This window comes from Pinus tabuliformis, chromosome 3_2, assembly GCF_031772625.1.
Source record: "Pinus tabuliformis cultivar Carrire ecotype Pingquan chromosome 3_2, CPIR1, whole genome shotgun sequence".
In the NCBI taxonomy this organism is placed as follows: domain Eukaryota; kingdom Viridiplantae; phylum Streptophyta; class Pinopsida; order Pinales; family Pinaceae; genus Pinus; species Pinus tabuliformis.
In genome coordinates this window covers 992,714,276-992,732,564 of record NC_142302.1, presented here as the reverse complement: position 1 = coordinate 992,732,564, position 18,289 = coordinate 992,714,276, and positions in this window count along the sequence as shown.

The following is an 18,289-nucleotide window of genomic DNA, read 5'->3' as shown; positions in this document are numbered from 1 at the left end:
TTCATATTTAGAGAGTTGGAAAAAGACACGGAAAATAAAACTCCAGAAGTCCCTTTTCATAATTTTGTCCCTCGAATCTAAAAATGTAGAAAACAATATCCAAGGGAACCTATTGACCATGATAGATCAATGTATTTCGTAATTAATCTATCCCAGCCCGTAAAAGGGGTAAACTTATACTGGGTAGATGATGCTTCGCAGCCTTTAACGAGTTCAAAGAAACAAGAGCTCGAAAATCTTTTCATTTTTAAAGGGTCGGAAAAGAGCTGAAACAAGATCTCCTATTTTTATTCTCTTTAATGAGTCAAAAAATGAAAAAATACTCGGCAAGCTTTTCATTTTTTACGAGTCAGAAAAGAGCTTAAAGGTGACTCGTCCTGGAGGAATGAGTGGTATAAAGGGTAGCAACTGGTTTTGGTAATGGTGGAACAGCTCAAAACATATACAGGTCAAGGGGTTGGCTAATAAAACCACTCATCACTGCAGTCCCTCAGGAAAGGAAAAACAACCAAGTGAAAGCATATGATCGACCAAAGAGATGCTGGCGATGGGATGAAACAACCAAGGCTCATCTAGTAGAAATCGACTAATTAAAACGGCAATCACGAGATGTAAATCAGGTGTGGGTTCATTTTTACACAAGCTTGAACCATGGAGAACTCTGCTTGGATTTGGTTTCATGTTTACACAAGCTTGAAACGAAAACTATGCTTGCTATAAGTTCGCATGCCCCCAGCATAATGACACAAAACAAGGTACATGCCCCCCAAGCTTCATTTCATTCAGCTAGGTGAATGGAATAAAGGTTCACTTTCGAGATCTTGGAAAGACTCGATTGGGATTTTACGAGATCTAATCAAAGACTCGACTTGGAACTTGGGACCTTTGTTCATTTTCTAATGAGCTTGACACAAAACAAGGAACTCTGCTCAGATTCCTTGTTTCATTTTTTAATGAGCTTGACAAAAGACAAGGAACTATGCTCATACCCTTTGTTTCTTTTTTTAATGAGGCTGACACAAGACCAGGAACTATCCTCATCATTCCTTGTTTCATTTTTTGATGAAGTTGACACAAGACAAGGAACTCTCCTCAAAAGCTATTCATGGACTATATGAGAACATGGCTCCCAAGAGGTCTTCACTAAACGGAAGGACCACACATCGAGAGGAATACATGCCATTTGGTACCAAAGACATATCGGGTTCCAATGCCCCCAGTACATAACGTATTACACCATCTGTGTGATCATCAACAGATGCGGAGACGGAACGGGTAGCCACATAATTGACCTGTGGCAAGGAAGGTACTACTTGCAAACAAGAGCCGATAGGGGATGATGATTGCAAAGGATGCACCTGGTGACAAATGAATGACAATTGATCAATAGTCACAATTCTTCATTCGTGCAGAAAAAAAACCACATGGAAAAGCAATGAAACAAGAGCTCCCATGACATAAATATAGTTGCGTCCAAGGAGAAGATTGAAATCTAGAAAACCTTGGACGACCATCACATCTATATAGACGATCTTTCCTCCCAAAGTAATAGGGAACTTTGGAAGGATCCCTAAGGGTTGACTGGTTCCTCCGTTGAAAGCCAACAGATTCTGGGTGATAGACACAAGCTGTGGGGAACCCAAATCTTGCCAAGTAGTAGAAGACATGATGCTAACAGATGCACCTTCATCTAATAGAGTGCTAGGTACTACCATATTATAGGCTTGTACTGTGATCAGGAAAGGCACATAAGATGGGAGGCGGAAAGCAGTCAAGTGACTCCAGTCGAAAGAAATGACAGAAATACTTGGTGGGGGTATCATATGATTGCCCCCATGCTCTGTAGGAATGGAAGAAGGACTCTCCTAAACAGCTGTGATGGGAGGGTTACTCTTCAATTCATGAGAATCTGAGGAGATGATAATAACATGAGCAGTATGATCACCACGCTCTTTTGGGATGGAGTGAGAAACTGATGGTGAAACCAAGTCGATACTCTCTTCGACCAATGGTTGGTCGGGAACAAACACAAGAGAGTTAGGCTCAAGAAGAGCAGGATGGGCAAGAGATGAATCCAAATTAATCTCTTTACCAATCGGGGGAGGGTTAGAAGAAAGCCTCTAATAACCAATAGGAAGTTGGGGTTGAGGAACCGTAAGGTTTTCCAGAACTTTGGAAGCTTTATCCATAAGAGGACAAAGGTGAAGAAGATGCTCTCCTTCACATAACCTGTAAGGAAATCTAATATTTCATTTCTTCTTACCATCACTAGCCAAGAGTGTAGTATCGAGATGATCTCCAGAGGTCGATCTAGATTTTGAGACCATACCTCCAAGTCTCTGGGAATGCTAGGGCAGTCTCGGAGGATATGGTCACCCTTACACAACTTGCAAGGAAATTTGACCTTTCATGGAGCATCAGAAGGTTTGTCAATAGGAGGTCCATTTGAAGTAACAGCCGCACGGTTGGCCCCTCGTTTAGCTGACTTCTTCTTCTTCGTCTTCTTCATCTTCTTCTTAGCCTCTTGGTTACTAGATTTCAAACTTTCACCAGGCAAAGTAGAAGAGGAAGGTGAAGAAAAAGGGGAAGAAGGCGAGGGGTCAACCTTGGAACCATCATGTCGCGATTCGAATGAAGGAGATGGTGGGGCAGGAGTTGAGACACTTGGGATCACTAAGGTCAAAAATAACTAGACAGGTAAACCAATGGTTAACCCAAGGAGGGACAACGTTGCCATATAAGGAGCACCAGCATTTCCAAAGGAAGGAAAAGGACCAGGATTCCCTTCCGAGGGGAACCCTTGACTGGTAGACTCTGGAAATGTTGCCATTGGAATCGACTCTAAAGAATTACTAAGGAAGTCAACTTTTACCAGGAATATTTCGTGGGAAGTTAATTTTAGAACACTGAAACAAAACTTTGCCTTTTCATGTTTTAAGAGTTGAGAAAAGGACGAAAGGTGACTCTATCACTTTCAATTGGAAACGAGCTCGAAAGGACAAGCGCTCGAATGATCCTTTTACTTTTAAAGAGTTGAAAAGGAATGAAAGTGACTACTCTGGAATTTTAGGCAAAAGGTTTACCAGACAAATAGTAAAACTATATAGACAACTTGGTAATAAAATGAAAGAGAAATGACCAAGGAGTTCCCATATGGCAGTCAATCTTCCCGAATGTTGTGTTTGGTGCATTACAGTTTGTAAGGTAGTAGACTCAGCTTCCTATGGATAATAGGATGATAACCTAGTGGGGTCTCCCAACATATACGCGACAGTACATGGAGCACAAATCCGTACTAGTATCTATTGAATCACAAAAGGAGGAATCACCCAACCTTAGTGAAAACAATAGCAACTAGGTTTAACGAAGCCAGAACACGTCTCTAGCCTAGACCTCTAGATATTTTACATTCCATTGTGTTTTTAAGTTTATTCAATAAATTTTAACTGTTAATCTTGAACTAAGTCTCGGTTTTAAGGCCCAATCGAATGTATCTTATAAACTCTTAGAATGCAACTAAATGAGAAAAAAGACCATTCTCGTTGAATGAACAACTAGCTAAGGAAGAGTGAGAGGTTCAATTCACAACAGCTAAATGGAAAGAAAGCAAACCAATCAAGGAAAAATTAAATACTTCTACCATTTACTTAAACTTGCAAGCAATCTAAACAAGAAAATGGAAAACACACTTTTTGCTTTTCAATGTCTTAATCTCAAGAATTTACTAATGCAAAAATCATCTTTCAAGTCTTAATACAAGATGAATGCAATTTTTTGATTTTTCCAAATAAATGATAAGCAACTAAATGCAAACCAAATCAAAGACTCAAAACTAAGGAGATATTTCTTTTTGCAAAACTGGAAAGTTGTCTCATTGACCGGGAAGCAATGTGATCTATGCCAAGTGAAGGAAGGAAACCGAACAAACAAGACATGAAAGTTTGGTAACCAAACGTCACATACCAATCAAGAAGATGACAAACAGTGAATAGGAAGAAGCCTCAAACAAAGTCAGAGATTATGTCAAGCAGAGCCTAAAGATCTAAATGAATGAGCGACCCAAGCAAACCAATCATTTAAGAAACCCTAAGGTACTAAGGTCACATGGTTCAAGAGGAAGGATTTCAAAAGACTTGAAACTCGGAATCAAAAATCCTAACAACCAACACTTTTGATACAATACGGAGGCAAAAAACAAGCTCAAGGGATAGAACACACTAGCTAATCAACAAACAAACTTCAATATTTGAAATCTACAGGAATCGTCGCAAGTGTAAAACTAACAACATGCGCTGACAATGAATCGTCGCACCCCTCTAACTAAGCACTTTGTGACATTGTCGCGGTTAAATTGCCTAATAGTCACGAAGAGTTATGAAATCAGCTTGGCACTGCTACCTAGAAGACAGCACAGGCGCGACTACTTCGTGACTGTTAGAAAATAAACAACGACGACCTCAGATCAAAGGCAAAAAATGAAAGTTTGTCTAGATCAAGGTTAGATCTATCACTCATGAGAGTGGGAAGGCTACAGGAGTAGTCTAACAACTTCCAGAATAGAGGATGCTACCCAAACAATGAGGGAGACAATAAACAAACAAAACCAATCAAAACAAAAGACAAAAGACCAGGTCCCCAGTATGGTCACCAACTTGTGACACAGGAAAGTTCCCTCTACAGACAGAGGCAACCCCTCTAGCCATAGAGTGGGTCTAGTCACCGCAAAGACAATACCAAAGAAAATTTCCTTAGAAAGTTGGGGTTACGAAAGCCTATCTTTAGATCATCGTTCGATGAAGTCATTGTCATGTTGTTGCAGCTCTTGTTCTTCTAGTCACTTATACCTAAAAAAAACATGTAGAGAAACACCACAAATGCAATAGAAAATGACCAAACAATCTACTTGAAGAGTCAAGGACCCTCAAGCTATCGACATACAATTCAACATATGATATAGGAAACAAGCTATTGATTTGTATTAATATAAATCAAGGTAAAACTTACAACCAAGCCTTGACATCGTAAGTCTCCTCGAAGGGTCCTATCGACATGTCTCTGTAAGCATTCACTTGTGAACCATCTCCCAAGGGAACAAATGACTCTCTCTTTCGTCCAAAAGGTTGATGCTAGAAAATTCTCAAGCCAACTCTACTCAAACATCTCTCAAGCCAAATTACATGTGAGGCTACTTCCACACTCTAATAAAACTCTCTACCTCTACTCCTCTCTTAGAATCTTGAAGCTACCAAATTGCATATAGCTATCATCCAATTACATCCCAACTAGCTGATCTTAGTCATGGAGGGGGCATTTATAGGAGGGTCAGCTTCCATAAGAGATGGGAGGAGGAGCTTATCCTTTAGGTAGGTTGCACAAAAAGTGGAACAATTATCCCAAAGGAGGGAGGCGAGCTCAACTGACCCAACAACTAGCCCTAGGACCACCCATGAAGAAATTTCATCTCGAAGCTTCGACAAGTTGTTAAAAAAATTGCCATAAGTAGGTCGTCGCGGGTGCAACATAGGGACAGAGCGACAAATTCACTAGGGCTAGTGCAAACTTGACCAGCTTCACAGGTGGGACAACTGCTGACCCGCAATGACCCAGAAACTTAGGTAAAAAATGGTTTGCTTCAAGGATAATGAACTGAGACATTCTTCCTGAGATCACAAGGAAGGTATTGACACATAATTGGCCACATGACACAAAATAGATGTCAGTAATATGGACCAGTAGTGCCCGAGATCAGGGAATGCGGGGTCAGTGACAAATTACTGTGTAACACCTGTAGTCAATGCATAATCTGAGAATTCCATCCTTCTTCTTCACAAACAATACCGGTGCGCCCCAAGGTGATACACTTGGCCTTGTCCAAGATTTCCTTCAACTATAGCTTTAACTCAACCAACTTAGGTGTGTTCATCTTGTAATGTGCTTTCGATGTTGGAGCTTCCCCTAGCACTAACTCAATCAAAAAGTCTACCTCCCTGTGAGGTGGAAACTCTGTAATGTCCTCAGGGAACACATCCTGAAATTGTTGCAACACTGGTTATATGTTCAATACATCTGCATCCTCAGCCTCCTTACCCTTATCACTAGAAATTTGTACTGTAAATATCTTGAACCCTTTTCTGTGGCTACGCTTTGATTTCATAATTGTCACCATCCTAACTGATGTGGCCTTATTCTCACCTTGCAAGACTCTTGGTTCTCCATTGTCATCAACACACTCAATAGCTTTATCATAGTAGTCAACCTTGGTTCTATGTAGATACAACCAATCCATTCCCAATAACATATTGTATGAACCCAACGGTAAAACATCAAAATGTAATGTTGTAGGCATACCATTCAAATCAAATGCACAAGCTCTTACCCAATGATGAACTCGCTTCTTCGTACCTATATCCAACTACACTAACCAAGACTTTGCATGAAACTCCTTATTCAAAACAAACGTATCCACCAAGTTAGGACTAACATAGCTATAATTAGATTCAGGGTCAATAAAAATAGAAATAACTTGCTCACAAAGCTTACAGTCCATCTTAATGATATATGACTAGTGTTTTGCTTGCCCATTGTCCATTGTTCCATAGATACATGGAATACTCTAACCAACATCCCCAATAGTCTACACCTCCTGTGCACTGTATATCTTAGGCCTTCCACCCTGATGTTGCAGAAAATCTCTCCTAAGGTGCTCCTCACCACATGTCCAACACTCCAACCAACTAGTGCCCTCACCTCTATGTTGATGTTTCTAGAATGACCCATGTCCCTTTCTAGCTCCATTAAATCTCTTTTATGGTGCCACATTTTCTTTCCCATCTGCATGTTGAGGCCTTGTCCTCTTAGGCTGAAATTTACCTCTACCTTTGTCTTTTCCTTTCCATCCATGCTAAGATTCGTGCTTATGCTTTGATTTCTCATAGTAGTGCTTCTGTTTCCCAATGATTTCCTCAAGTGACCGAGGCTCATCATACTCAATCCGGTCTCTAAATGCTAATCAAAAATCACTAAAAAATATATGAACTTTAGCCTTCTTATCAGTAAGATAAGGTACATACCTCAATAACTTAAGAAAATTGGTCGTATACTCCTCCTTTGTCATTGACCCCATATTTAACTTATAGAAATCTTTAGCCTTGATGTCATAGTACCTTTCTGACAAGTACTTCTTCCTAAAAAGCCTCTTGAATTCCTGCCAACTCAAGTCATCTGTCCTGATGTCTCTAACCTGCTTAACATCTTCCCACCAAATGTCTGCTTTACCTTTCAAGCTAAAGATAGCTATCCGAGCCTTCATGTTATTTGTGTACTCATGCAACTTAAATAATTTGTTCATGCCAAGTATCCAAGCCTCTACATCTTCTAGATTCTTCACATCTCCATCAAAAGTAGGTGGTTTTCTTTCTTGAATTCATCTATCAAGCACCCCTATCATCCCTCCTGTAAGGATGATAACAATGAAGATCATGATGTCTATGTGAACTAGAACTATAATAATACATGTACTCATCGCCCATCCTTTCCGAAGTGTCCAACAACCTGCCATATTTCACCATGTCAGATCTATCCGACCTTTGTCTACCAGGAGATCTACTTCCATATGATCCATTAGTCCCATCCTCATATGTATGGCTGATCCGAAGCAGCCCTTGTTGTTGCGAGTCTGACAAACTCTAAAGAAGTATAGCATTAACCTCTACTTTCTTCTCTTGTTCCTGTATGATCTGGTCATTTTCTGCCTTACAACTCCTTATATCTTCCTTCAAGCTCCTCATTGTATCGGCCAAATCTGAAGTATGCCCCACACCACGCTGCTCATATGATGGATAGGGATATTCTACGTAGTCTACCACCTTGCTAGCCATTTGATCTCTTTCTTCCTTCAATGCATAATATGTCAAATAACCAAATCACAATAAATTAACGTATTGTAGTATAGCTTGGGGAGGATACCTTGTCTACAAGATCACCAAATAAATGTGATACATTTATAGCATAATCATAATAGTGTATAGACATGAACGAATAAAGGAATCAACACATAAACATCACTATAACTAGGATCCAGTCATCAATGCAAGGCCATATCAAAAATACATGCTATGACCTCATGCATGACAACAACCATTACCCCATTGTACACATTGCTACATGCAACCAACAATATGCATAAGCAATGCCTAACCAACTACAAATACGCATAACCACATGTAGTCGAACATAATCGATCAGTTCTTGTAATCAACCTACAAGATTGATGCATGTAATCAAACTATTCAAAATGTAACCTAACATACAAGGATGTAAGTAGGCGACATAAAATCAACATATAAGAAACAAATAACCATATATAGACAATCACATACTCATTTCAAATACTCTTCACGAAATCAATATCAAATTCTCCATGATAACCATACTACAAACCTAATCCATCATCAATCAAATGCAAGAAGTATATAAGTGTAAGAGACACACATGAAACTCACATGCATGCATGACCAACACACATTCAACCCATTCAGTCCGAGAGTTGAACCATGATTTGATACCACTTCGTAACACCGTCCTCCCACATCCAACGAAATAAACGTGCCAACCAGGGTAAACATGAGACGAGAGGATATTATGATCATATTTGAATTCCTAGGTGACCTTAAGGAAGTGGAATTGATGAAACCTCACACACAACCATCCAACACCATCAACGGAACCTTTAGGAGCTAAGTCAACCACTTAGACAGCCTGTCCCTGGGTCCCACTACTATTTTGGACAATTTAAGGCTCAGTCGCTCTCATGCTATGGGCAAGGGAGCGACCAGAGACCTAAATTCACTATCATATGCCTGCATGCCAGTGACTATGGACGAAAATTTCTAGTTCTGTGCAAGCGACTCTAGGATTTGAGCCACTTTTTCAGGCCCAGAGCCCAAGCCACTACCCAGAATGGAATGAAAGCTCAGAATTAAGTAAAGTACAGGGAAACAATAATTCAAAAGTAAATAGTTGATCACAGACTTAGCCAGACCCCTACTAGCCATTATATACATTTCATCAAACATATCATTGACATGTAACCTACAAGTGTAAATAACAGAGTTAAGTGTAGGGATCTCTTACTTGTCTGATAATCACCATGAACAATTGTTTCCTCATGTCATTTGTTGCCTTATCACTTATTAGGCCATAGATACAATATCCATTCAAATACAAGTAAAAACAGGCTAAGAGTCAAACATAGTTGCTGCCATAAAATGAACATATAACCAACATAATAGGAATAAAATTACAATAAACATATTAGCCATCAAAATCCATATATACACCAGTACATTTACACATGAAAATCAATGGAAATAATTTCTCATTAATCAATGCAATGAAATGACCAGAGATGGGACTACCAGGTCCCACGAGACCATAGATTGGCTGAGCCAAGTCTCTCTTCAGTCAATCACCCTCGTGCCATATTCCAAGCATGAATGTGGGACTCATAGAACACATCAAAAACACCAATCAATGTGGATGCCACCAGAGTTCTCTGCCTACACCATTAGGAATTTGAGTGCCTCCTAGTCTCTCAGTCTTTATCATGCATCCGTAGTCCGATCGAGGGATCACTAGGCCCTACACCAAGACATACTCTCTAGAATTTACTGTGCATTCCATCCACGAATCTCTAGGCCCAACAGAGAGAAAATCCACCTCCTGGCTTTACCGTATATCCCGTCATTCACCGGCAAGGATTCCTAGACCCACCAAGGCACACAATTTGTATTTACCACAACCCACAGTCTAGTTCAGGGGTTACTAGGCCAGAGGCTTCATGCATCCTCAGTTAAGTTCAGGGACCACTACCACCATGCGTTTGTTAATTTGGGGATCCACCCCACTCAGCTTCGACTCCAATCCAGCCATCCCACACAAACCGCATGAGACAACTCATCTCATCAAAGCTATCAAGAAATGGAAAGGCTAGGTTGAAAATACTATCACACTTGGAAAAATCCATGCCATGTTAGAAAAGAAACACATGCAATCCCATGCATGTCAAATATAGCAAGGAAAATACAAATGCAAGTTGATACCTGCAATGAAACCTGCTATAGCTGCTTGATCCTCCCTTTCCTTGCTTGATCTTTTCTTCCTCTTGCCTTCTTTGCCTTTCTTGCTCCAATGCCAAAGTGCTCCTCTAAGTGTCCAAGATTATGAGAAAGAGAGAGACAAAAATGAGAGAGCTCCAAAGCTAAACTGAAAAAAGGTTACCAACTAATCCTCAAAAGCCTTTTTATGGATGAGGCCCCTATTTTCTTCATTTTCCATTATTTTCCTTCATTTTCCTCCTCACATTCAACCTGTGACCTTTGTTGGCATTATGATTCAAGTGTTGTCCTTGATGGCAACTCACTCAGTGGATGGTACAGGTGCTCAGAGGTTGGTACAGGTGATGGCAACTCAATCAGAAGACAGATCTCAGTACAGCATGCCAAGGAAGCTCATACACGCTGTTTCGTTAAGCCCAAGTCGCGTGTACACGCAAGTTAGATTCAGAAAAAGCGCGTGTATGTGGAAAGGTTCCTTTGGTTCATGGTGGTTAGTCCTTGGAAGTTGTGCCTATGATTTCGGACCATTATGTCTCGACGGGCGTGTCGATCCCTAGTTTTAAAGTTGATGGTATTGTGTTACTATGCTTTTGGCTCTTGGTATTGAGAAAGGCCTAAGGCTATATAAGGAGAAGAAGATCATTAGGCAAAGATCATCTTTCGACAAGGCTTGAATATCTAAGAGAGAAAGAGATCTGATATGCAGGTCCTGAGTTGCTTGATCTAAGTCAAGGAGAGATCACATCGGTTGATGGAAGACTAGATCTAAGGATAGATCGGGATCTAATGGTTTGAAATGCACTATCATGATATGGTTGATTATGCGTATTTCTAGATCTGCATATTGTCGCAATGTTACGTTCTGGGTCTAACTAATATCTGGTACAGCTGCAAATTGAGAAAGTTTATTTTTAGATCTGTACGCAGGTTGGCTTCGGTAAAAGAGCGTGTACACGCGGGTTCTGCTCATTAAAGTAGCGTATATCTTTTGAAGCTTGATTTTGGGTTTACAGTGGGGTCTGACTGTTATTGCAGAGTTCTGTAGTCTGCTCTGTGTTCTGGTAACTGGTGATTGACAGGGTTCAGTGGTTCAGTGATTCAAAGTTTGGTTGTCTTATGCTTCAATGATCTGTTGTGGAAATTGAATGAATTGTGGTCTTCAGATTATAATGTTGTGCTTCAGGAATATCCAAGTCTGAAAATGTATGAAAAGTGATACCTGGAAGAAGGAAGATTGTAGGTCAGCACCTACGTACTAGTATCTTGGCTAGTACAAGAGCAAAGGGGGTTGGAGCTCCCTTCCAAAGAAGTTTGGAGAACGAGAGAAGGTTGAAGCCTTCTGCAGGTTGTAGCCTGCGTACTGGTATAAGGCTGCACCAGTACAAAAGATTGTAAACTGAAGTTTCATATTAAAGAAAGATAGAGACAACTTGCAGCAGGTGGTTTTCACCCACATTGGGTTTCCACCTTATATCTTGGTGTTCATGTGTGTGGCTTTTTATCTGTTCTGTTATACTGCACATGTTTACTGTTAATATGATGAATAATGTCCTGATGCAGTTAATTGAAGAATAAGCTAACTAAATTGTGAGTTTTCTGCTTATACGCTGTTTTACTTCGTCACAGTAGCGTGTACACGCTGGTTCACTTAACTGAAGTAGCGTATATGTTTTGGGCATAGAAAAAGTTTGATTACTCTGATAATACTGATTCACCCCCCCTCTCAGTATTATTTCCAACAATTGGTATCAGAGCAGGTCCTTCAGAGAAGCTTGATCGCTTGAAGGAAGATCATTCATCATGAGCAACTACGAGAAAGAAGCATCAATCAGGCCACCGGTTTTTGATGGATCAAATTTCAATTATTGGAAGGTAAGAGTTACTGCATATCTTCAATCTCTTGGTACAGAAGTTTGGGACATTGTAGAAACAGGCTATGCTTTTCCTTCAGCTACTCCTACAGATCCAGCTGAGAAAAAGGCATATGAAACAAATGCAAAAGCAGTCAGTACTCTATTAGGAAGTATATCTCAAACAGAATTCATGAAGGTCATGCACTTCAAATCAGCAAAAGAAATATGGGACAAAATGATCACTAGCTATGAAGGAGATGAACAGGTAAAGCAAGCTAAACTTCAAACACTCAGGATTCAATATGAGACTCTCAAGATGTATAATGATGAAAGTGTGGCTAATTATTTTCTTCGGGTAGATGAGATTGTTAATTGTATGAAAAATTTGGGTGAAGAAATAAGAGAAACTATAGTAGTTCAAAAGATTCTAAGATCTTTATCCCCCAAGTTTGAATCTAAAGTATCTGCAATAGAAGAAAAAGAAAATCTCCGTGTTCTCACTATGTCTCAGCTACATGGAATTCTAACCGCTTATGAAATGAGAAAGGGAGGTCCATCTGACAGAAGGGAAGCTGCTTTTAAGGCATCAGGAAAAGAAGATTACTATGAAGCAAGCCATGTTCCAGAAGAAGAGGAAGAAGAATCAAATTTTGTCAGAAATCTTCAAAGGGGTTCTGGAAGGTTCAGAGGTAAGCTACCTTTCAAATGCTTTGCTTGTGGGAAAGTAGGTCATTATGCTGCAAAATGTCCTTATAAGGATAAAGGAAAAGAACCTGCTAGATGGAACAAGAAACAAAGTGCAAATAAGAAAAGCTACTACACCCATGAAGATAGTGATGGCTTATCAAACAGTGATGAAGATGAACAAGGTAATAAATATAAGCTGTTAATGGCATTTGAAGATGATGATTATGAAGATGCTATAGATGTGGATAATCTCTATAATGAAATCACTAGACTCAAGAGAGGCATAGAAGAAAAGAATGTGATCATTGATACTTTGCAATTTCAGATTGATGAAAAGGAAAAACATCTTGAAAAACTAGAAGGTGAAATTGTTGGTCTCAGAAAAGAAATTGAGAAAACAAAAGCTATTAATCTTAAATTTGTCAAAGGATCTGAAACTTTGGATGAGATTATCAGTGTGCAGCGGTCTCCTCTAAACAAGACAGGTTTGGGCTATAATGGAGAAACCTCTCAAGCATCCACCTCAAAAAGTTATCTTGATGCAGCAAGAGGAAATGAGCGGAAGAACAATGAAGATAATCAGGTAAAGCAGGGACGAGTTACAAACAGAAACTATCAGGGACAATCCTCCTTAAGGATGAACAAAAGCTACAACCAACCACAGGTAAAATCTTCTCAGTTTGGCTCAAGAATAGATGAAAATAGAAATTACAATCAGTTGGCTGGTAGATTCAATAACCGCAAAAGCTTCTTCAATGGACAATGCTTTTCTTGCCACAACTTTGGTCACAGAGCAGCTCAATGTGTTGCATATAAAACAATCATGACTAGGGAAGCTCAAAAACAAAGAAGTATGACAGGGATTACAAAAAGGACCTATAACAACTTTTCGGTGCTTGAAAATGAAGTTGAATGTTCTATTTGCAATAATTTTGGTCATAAAGACTCTGAATGCAGGAGCAGGTTTCAGGAGAAAAAGGAACAAGCCACAAGCACCAAAACATGGAGAATAAAGGAACCTCAAACAGAAAGATGTGGGATAGCATTTTATGCAGAAGGACAGGAAAATCTATGGTACATTGACAGTGGATGTTCGAAACATATGACAGGTGATAAAGAAAAACTTGAATCTTATTCTACTTTAGAAAAGGGAAAGAAAGTCTCTTTTGGAAATGATACTCCTGCAACTATAAAAGGAAAAGGTATTGCTCCTTTGAAAGAAAAGGTCAAGGCTGGAAATGTTTTGTATGTTGATGGATTGAAACATAATCTTCTAAGTGTCAGCCAGATGTGTGATCAAAAAACAGAGGTTATTTTCAGATCGAATGGATGTCTTGTTCGTGATCTTGATACAGGTAAAACAGTTCTCAAAGGCAAAAGAACTCCAAATAATCTGTACATATTTGAAGAAGGACAACAACAATGCTATCTTAGCAAGGATGAAGAGCACTGGTTATGGCATCGAAGGTTGGGACATCTAAGCTTCTCACAAATAAGGAAAGCATGCAAATATCAGGCAGTTCGCGATCTTCCAGATATCAAAATTCCAGACAACACCATATGCAAATCTTGTCAGTTTGGAAAGCAGACCAGAACTAACTTTCCAGAGAAGGAAGGATCAGCTAGCTTGCCTCTTGAGCTAGTCCATACAGATGTATGTGGTCCATTTAGGAAAAGGTCACCTCGAGGAGAAGAATATCTGATATTATTCATTGATGATTTCTCAAGGTTTGTTTGGTTAGGGCTTATGAAGCACAAAGATGAAGCATTCGAAAAATTCAAATCCTTCAAAGCATTGGCCGAAAATGAATCAGGACACAAAATCAAGTGCCTCAGATCTGACAGAGGTGGGGAGTTCACATCAAATGAATTTTTTGATTTCTGCGATGAACATGGGATAAGAAGAGAATTCTCTACAGCTAGAACTCCTCAGCAAAATGGGGTTGTGGAAAGAATGAACAGAACTATCCAACAAATGGCTCGTGCTATGCTCGATGAATCAGGTACTCCTGCAACCTTCTGGGGAGAAGCCGCACATGCTGCTGTTATCATTCTTAACAAAACAAATGTCCGAGTAAACAGCACTCAAACACCTCATGAGCTTTGGAGTGGTAAAACTCCTTCCGTGAAGCATTTCAAAATCTTTGGGAGCAAATGTTATATTAAGAACACTGATGAGCAACTTGGCAAACTTGAACCTAGAGCAGATGAGGGCATTCTTCTTGGTTATTCTCCACATAGCAAAGCATACAAGTGCTACAATAAAAGACTTGGCAGAATTGTTGACAGTATTGATATAGTGGTTGATGAGAAGGGATATATTCCTAGGCAAGTTCATCATGAAGAAGATGAAGGTTACTCTCAAAGGCGAAATGATGAAGAAGAAGAACCTCAAGAAGAAGAAGAATCTCAAGAAGAACCAGAGGAGCAGACAAGAATAGAAGAAAAGACTCCATCCAGATATGTCCAAAAGAATCATCCAGAAACTCAGATTGTGGGGCAGAAAGAAGCAGGAGTACAAACAAGAAGGACACTTGCAGAAGCTTCAAGCTACTTGGCTCTACTCTCCTCCATTGAACCACAAAATGTGAAAGAAGCATGCAAAGATGAATGTTGGGTCAAAGCAATGGATGAAGAACTTGAGCAAATCGAAAGGAACAACACTTGGGAATTAGTTCCTAGACCAAAAGATAAGAATGTAATAGGAACAAAATGGGTCTTCAAGAATAAGTTAAATGAAAATGGAGAAGTAATTAGAAACAAGGCCAGACTTGTTTGTAAAGGGTATGCACAGCAAGAAGGAATAGATTTTGAAGAGACCTTTGCTCCTGTGGCAAGACTAGAGGCCATCCGAATGTTCCTTGCTCTCTCAAGTTTTCAAAACTTCAAGGTATTTCAAATGGACGTGAAATCAGCCTTCCTGAATGGAGACTTAGAAGAAGAAGTATATATTGAGCAGCCAGATGGGTTCATTCTTGGAAATGATCCAAACCTTGTATGCAGATTGAAAAAGGCTCTCTATGGGCTCAAACAAGCCCCAAGGGCTTGGTACTATCGGTTGGACAAATATCTTCACCAACAAGGTTTTTCAAAAGGATCAGCAGATAGCAATCTCTATATAAAAGTTGAAAATAACAAATTGCTAATTCTTGTTGTTTATGTAGATGATATTATTTTTGGCAGCAATGAAGAGACTATGAGTCAAAACTTTGCCTTGGTTATGCAGAAAGAGTTCGAAATGTCACTTCTTGGAGAATTGACATATTTTCTTGGATTGCAAATCCAACAAAATGAAGGAGGTATCTTCTTGTCTCAAACCAAATACCTCAAGCAGATCTTGAAGAAGTATGGCATGGAAGAATCAAAACCAGTATGTACACCCATGGTTACAGGATGCAGCCTCAGTGCAAATGATGAATCAGCAGCAGTTCACCAACCCACTTATAGATCCATGATTGGGAGTTTGCTTTATTTGGCAGGTACTCGACCAGATATTACACATGCAGTAGGAATGGTTGGAAGATTTCAAGCCAACCCAAAGGAAACCCATCTTCAGGCAGTCAAAAGAATCTTCAAATATCTTCAAGGGACCCAAAACTATGGCTTATGGTATCCTAGAAATACAGATCTCACTCTTCATGCTTACACAGATGCAGATTGGGCTGGAAGTGTGGATGATAGGAAAAGCACAAGTGGAGGTGCTTTCTTCATGGGTTCCAGATTAGTATCTTGGTTCAGCAAGAAGCAAAGTTCGATTGCCTTATCTACAGCTGAAGCAGAATATGTGGCTGCAGCATCTTGTTGCACACAACTTCTTTGGATGATGCAGACCTTGCAGGACTTTCAAATCACTTGCACTCCACCTGTCTCTATCTTATGTGATAATACAAGTGCAATCAGCATTTCAAAGAATCCAGTCATGCACTCAAAGACCAAGCACATACCAATCAAGTACCATTTTCTTCGGGAACAAGTGCTTGAGCAGAAGGTCAAATTGGAGTATGTTCCTTCTAAGGAGCAAGTTGCTGATATTCTCACAAAACCACTGCCCAGGGAAACTTTTGAATATCTCAGACAAAAGTTGGGAGTAGTTGATGCTTCATCCTGTTGTTGAAATTTGTTTGTTCTACAGAAAAGTTGGTATACGCAGGTTACGGAAGGGATATGAGCGTATACACGCGGATTCATGGTGAGTAAGTCGCGTGTATTCTGGACGCTTGTTGCAGAAAGAATATCCGCGTACATACGCAGTTTTATACAGGATAAAACGCGTATATGAAGTTCTGAACAGCAAGGGAAAACTCTGAAGTTCTGAACAGCAATAGGAATGTCAGAAGTATTCAGGCACAGTTTCAGGGAGTGCAACAGGCACAGGTTCAGGGGGAGCAGCTCAAAAGTCTCATAAAGCATTGTTGGCATTCAGATGTTTTGGTTGTTGGTTTAAGAAGAAGGAGCTCAGAAAGAAATTCTAGTTGCTGATATAACAAGATGTTTATCAGATGCTGCTGGTGTCTTTCCTAAGTCTTGGTCTAGATCTGTTGTCTCTATGTCATGTATCTCTCTTGTCTCTTTTATGGTGTCAAGGTCATGTAACGGCCTTTGTTGGTTTCCCCACTATGCCTGGGATGAATGATGAAATGTTCATGTATTATCATGTATCTTCACATGGTTAGGTGGATGAGTCAATATTGGTATATCCCCACTAGGTTGGGTGATGAATGTATGTTGAGTCTTTTTGGTGATAGGAAGGTCTTCTTTAATGTATAAGTCTTTGTTCTTCTTGGAGAACATCTTTTGCAGATCTTGCCTACAGTCAAGGGGAGCATGAACAGCACTTGGTGGATGGATAGATTGGTACACTTTGGCATACACAAAGGGGGAGCACACTTGGAGATTTCAGCATGTACTCAGGGGGAGTATGAACAGCAGTATGGATAGCAGAAGGAATACCAAGGAAGATAATATCTTGGTCCACCCTTTGCCCTTGATGACAAAGGGGGAGAGTGACTTGGTGTGGTGGTTGCCATCAAGTCCAAAGGGGGAGATTGTTGGCATTATGATTCAAGTGTTGTCCTTGATGGCAACTCACTCAGTGGATGGTACAGGTGCTCAGAGGTTGGTACAGGTGATGGCAACTCAATCAGAAGACAGATCTCAGTACAGCATGCCAAGGAAGCTCATACACGCTGTTTCGTTAAGCCCAAGTCGCGTGTACACGCAAGTTAGATTCATAAAAAGCGCGTGTATGTGGAAAGGTTCCTTTGGTTCATGGTGGTTAGTCCTTGGAAGTTGTGCCTATGATTTCGGACCATTATGTCTCGACGGGCGTGTCGATCCCTAGTTTTAAAGTTGATGGTATTGTGTTACTATGGTTTTGGCTCTTGGTATTGAGAAAGGCCTAAGGCTATATAAGGAGAAGAAGATCATTAGGCAAAGATCATCTTTCGACAAGGCTTGAATATCTAAGAGAGAAAGAGATCTGATATGCAGGTTCTGAGTTGCTTGATCTAAGTCAAGGAGAGATCACATCGGTTGATGGAAGACTAGATCTAAGGATAGATCGGGATCTAATGGTTTGAAATGCACTATCATGATATGGTTGATTATGCGTATTTCTAGATCTGCATATTGTCG